This window comes from Pieris brassicae, unplaced genomic scaffold, assembly GCF_905147105.1.
Source record: "Pieris brassicae unplaced genomic scaffold, ilPieBrab1.1, whole genome shotgun sequence".
Lineage (NCBI taxonomy): Eukaryota > Metazoa > Arthropoda > Insecta > Lepidoptera > Pieridae > Pieris > Pieris brassicae.
The window spans coordinates 10001-15000 of record NW_025575999.1 but is presented as its reverse complement, the minus strand read 5'-3'; the positions used below and the strand labels follow the sequence as shown (position 1 = coordinate 15000).

The 5000-nt window shown below is 45.9% G+C and overlaps 2 non-coding genes across 2 annotated transcripts; both read left to right on the top strand.

The window, feature by feature from the left end:
- The first annotated feature begins 2198 nt into the window (after positions 1–2198).
- On the top strand, positions 2199–4104 carry LOC123719345. The gene has a single exon (XR_006755405.1). It is a non-coding gene; the product is annotated as a small subunit ribosomal RNA (ribosomal RNA).
- Positions 4105–4456: 352 nt separating this feature from the next.
- On the top strand, positions 4457–4613 carry LOC123719344. Its single transcript, XR_006755404.1, has one exon. It is a non-coding gene; the product is annotated as a 5.8S ribosomal RNA (ribosomal RNA).
- Positions 4614–5000: the final 387 nt, after the last annotated feature.

Below are 5000 nucleotides of genomic sequence, written 5' to 3'. Positions count from 1 at the left end.
ACACCATAATAAACCATAAATAGTTTTTCTTACCAGAAGAGTTTTTATTTTTAAATATTCAATTTTAACTAGAAACGTATCGCTATCGCTAACAAAACCCCACACCACACACCACCACACGTTACACACATATACTTGACAGAGTAGATACTATCTACATATCTATCGACAGAGTTGTAGATATCGTGCCGTTGAACGGCATCTTGTCGCGTCGCGTGGCGATCTTGTACGAGAAACATTTTCCTCTGACATTGTATCGGAATAATTATTATAATTCATTATTATACATACATACATACATACATACATACATACATATTATTAATAAATATAATTGTTTTTTTTGTTTTTTCTTTTCTTCAAATAAACCCACATTGCCATTTCTCTGAGCGTGTGCTGCGAGCTTCAACGAGAAACATTCGGCGCGAAACTGTCGAGCGGCCGGCCGTCGCGCGCCGCACCTGTACGAGAAACATTTTCCTCTGACGTTGCATCGGAATAATTATTATAATTCATTATTATACATACATACATACATACATACATACATACATACATATTATTAATAAATATAATTGTTTTTTTTGTTTTTTCTTTTCTTCAAATAAACCCACATTGCCATTTCTCTGAGCGTGTGCTGCGAGCTTCAACGAGAAACATTCGGCGCGAAACTGTCGAGCGGCCGGCCGTCGCGCGCCGCACCTGTACGAGAAACATTTTCCTCTGACGTTGCATCGGAATAATTATTATAATTCATTATTATACATACATACATACATACATACATACATACATACATATTATTAATAAATATAATTGTTTTTTTTGTTTTTTCTTTTCTTCAAATAAACCCACATTGCCATTTCTCTGAGCGTGTGCTGCGAGCTTCAACGAGAAACATATCTATCAATACAAATGTCTATTCAAAAAAAAGAAAACAAACAAAATCATATCAGTCAATAAAATAAATAATAATATTTTTTTACTACTACTACTAGTACTACTACGTGCTACTACTGCACGCCAATACACATACATAATAAAATGAAAAATCGTCTCTCTCTCGCTCGCTCTACGAGAAACATTCGACGTCCGCTCCAATGCCGACGCGGACTATTGCTCTCGGTATAGATGTGGAGCGAAACAGTCGTGCGCACAGCGTCGACTCGTTCTCGTTGCCGCGCGTCGTTCGTCTCAAATAGACACGAACGACGGACGAGAGAGAATAGAATGTGTTCTTGTTTTTGTGTTTGTGCGAAGTGTGAGAATATTATATACATATATTCGCGCATGGATGATATAGATATGGGTATGGATTTTCGGAGGAAATTATATCAAATTCGTATTTCGAATGCGAGACCGCCGAGATCTTTCCCAGCTCTCTCTCTCTCTGTGTGTGTGGTGTATAGTACATTTTATATATCTCTCTTGTGTCAACACAAAATAACAAAGAATATACATACTACTCCTCCTCATATTTTATATAATATAATATAAAATTATATTATAGCACCGCGTTCGCAGACCGTATGGTGATGTTACCAATCGACCAAGATTTGGGACCGTCTCCCCCGGTGTTATCTGTGATGTTAAAAGAATACGCTTCTAGGCACACCTCAACGCAGGGCGCCTAGCGTGTTCGACACGTGCGCGGTCGCCACGGCGACCGTATATGTAAAGAATGTATAAAAGAGGACGCACACGCGCCCATCGTCGAAACGGTGTGCGCAGCGTCGTGTTGGAATTTATCCCTCAAGCTCCGGGCGTTGATCGTATCTAGTGCGAATCATGCGTGTGTGTGCGCATGTAATTGCCAGCCGAGTTTTAATATGTTTACAATAACGTATTGAATAAAAATTGAGAAGTTGCGTTTAGATGAATGTTCAATTTTCAAATTGTCACAACATCGATTCCCGCCCGCGGGGTCGTGTTCGTTGCAGTTTTATGTCCCTCACAGTGGTCGAGCATCGTTGTACATCACCTCGTTGCGAGATCGTGACGGGACGGCCGCTCGTAGACCGGTCAAAGTTAGTCTATCGATATGAAGCGCGAACGTCGCGTCGCGTGCAAATTCGACGCGTTACGTTCACGCGTGTCGAGAAGGCGCGCGCGCAAGCGCGCGCCCCTCGACGCCGCCGAGCCAGCGGCTCGCCGAAGCCGCGTGACCGCGGTGTAGGCGTGTCGTTTGCGTAAGCAGCTCCCTGGTTGATCCTGCCAGTAGTTATATGCTTGTCTCAAAGATTAAGCCATGCATGTCTCAGTGCAAGCCGTATTAAGGCGATACCGCGAATGGCTCAATATATCAGTTTTGGTTCCTTAGATCTTACTCAGTTACTTGGATAACTGTGGTAATTCTAGAGCTAATACATGCAATCAGAACTCTGACCAGTGATGGGATGAGTGCTTTTATTAGATCAAAACCAATCGGCGGAGGGCCATGCGTCCGAAGTCGTTAATTTTGATGAATCTGGATAACTTTTGCCGATCGCACGGTCCAGTACCGGCGACGCATCTTTCAAATGTCTGCCTTATCAACTTTCGATGGTAGTTTCTGCGACTACCATGGTTGTCACGGGTAACGGGGAATCAGGGTTCGATTCCGGAGAGGGAGCCTGAGAAACGGCTACCACATCCAAGGAAGGCAGCAGGCGCGCAAATTACCCACTCCCGGCACGGGGAGGTAGTGACGAAAAATAACGATACGGGACTCTTACGAGGCCTCGTAATCGGAATGAGTACACTTTAAATATTTTAACGAGGAACAATTGGAGGGCAAGTCTGGTGCCAGCAGCCGCGGTAATTCCAGCTCCAATAGCGTATACTAAAATTGTTGCGGTTAAAAAGCTCGTAGTTGCATTTGTGCGCCGCGCTGTCGGTGCACCGCATCCGCGGTGATACTGACACGTCTGCGGAGCATATCGTCGGTGAGCCGGCGGTAAAACGCCGGTTCAATATCAAAATCCTATCGCGGTGCTCTTCGGTGAGTGTCGAGGTGGGCCGACAATTTTACTTTGAACAAATTAGAGTGCTCAAAGCGGGCTCAAAATGCCGCTTGAATATTTCGTGCATGGAATAATAGAATATGATCTCGGTTCTATTTTGTTGGTTTTCAGAACTCCGAGGTAATGATTAATAGGGATAACTGGGGGCATTCGTATTGCGACGTTAGAGGTGAAATTCTTGGATCGTCGCAAGACGAACATCAGCGAAAGCATTTGCCAAAGGTGTTTTCATCAATCAAGAACGAAAGTTAGAGGTTCGAAGGCGATTAGATACCGCCCTAGTTCTAACCGTAAATATGTCATCTAGCGATCCGCCGACGTTACTACAATGGCTCGGCGGGCAGCTTCCGGGAAACCAAAGATTTTGGACTCCGGGGGGAGTATGGTTGCAAAGCTGAAACTTAAAGGAATTGACGGAAGGGCACCACCAGGAGTGGAGCCTGCGGCTTAATTTGACTCAACACGGGAAATCTCACCAGGCCCGGACACCGGAAGGATTGACAGATTAACAGCTCTTTCTTGATTCGGTGGGTGGTGGTGCATGGCCGTTCTTAGTTGGTGGAGCGATTTGTCTGGTTAATTCCGGTAACGAACGAGACTCTAGCCTGCTAAATAGGCGTCGTCATTCAAGGTGTGCGCGACTCTCGGGGAGCGCAACTCACTGGCGACGTATTAAAATTCTTCTTAGAGGGACCGGCGGCTTCGAGCCGCACGAGATTGAGCAATAACAGGTCTGTGATGCCCTTAGATGTCCTGGGCCGCACGCGCGCTACACTGAAGGAATCAACATGTTCTCCCTGGCCTAGAGGCCCGGGCAACCCGTTGAAACTCCTTCGTGCTGGGGATTGGGGTTTGCAATTATCCCCCATAAACGAGGAATTCCTAGTAAGCGCGAGTCATAAGCTCGCGTTGATTACGTCCCTGCCCTTTGTACACACCGCCCGTCGCTACTACCGATTGAATGATTTAGTGAGGTCTTCGGACCGACACGCGGTGGCCTCACGGCCGTCGGCGTTGCTGGGAAGTTGACCAAACTTGATCATTTAGAGGAAGTAAAAGTCGTAACAAGGTTTCCGTAGGGGAACCTGCGGAAGGATCATTAACGTTGGTTTTTTCTTTTTGTTTTGTTGTTGTCAAAGACTCGCAAAAAAAGAAAAAAATACAAAAACACGTGAATGATACGAATCAAAATCGAATCCGAGACGGTTGACTCTCTCTCGTCGATTCGCGACGTGTGCGTTGCGACACGCTTTGATTAGCGTTCGCTATCGCCTATTGATACTTTGAAATAATATTTTATAATTTTTGTGTACAACCACGCAAATAAAAGAGATTTTCTTTCTTTTCATTTGTCGTACACGTTAATGATAAGTATTATTTTCAAATTTTTTTGTTTAATTTTTTCGCACCTTTTATATTTTCTCATACAAAAACACACACAAAAACAAAACGATTACCCTGAACGGTGGATCACTTGGCTCGCGGGTCGATGAAGAACGCAGTTAACTGCGCGTCATAGTGTGAACTGCAGGACACATTTGAACATCGACATTTCGAACGCACATTGCGGTCCGTGGAGAAATATCCAGGACCACTCCTGTCTGAGGGCCGGCTGCATAAAAACAAAAAGCCACACTGTTCGCGTGACGAGCGGCGATCGCTGCGACTCCGGTCGTAGCGCCGCATCTCTGTCGCGCGTGCAATTGACGGTTTCGCTAGGCCGCCGAGCGGCCGAACGATCCGTTCGAATATATGTTCGATTACGACTCGTCATCCGTATTGGCCGTGTTAAGCCACGTCTATACGATACTTTTGTCGCACAAATAAATTCTCCCCGCCGCACCGTGTCTCCCGCGGCACGGGTGCGCGTCGAGTCTTTACGCAACGACAACGACAACGACGACAACGACGTTCGCGTTTACGCGTCGCGCGTGTTTGCTCGCATCGTCCCGGTCCCGCATGGCGATCGCGCGACGGTCGGCGCCGGTGCGCGCGTCG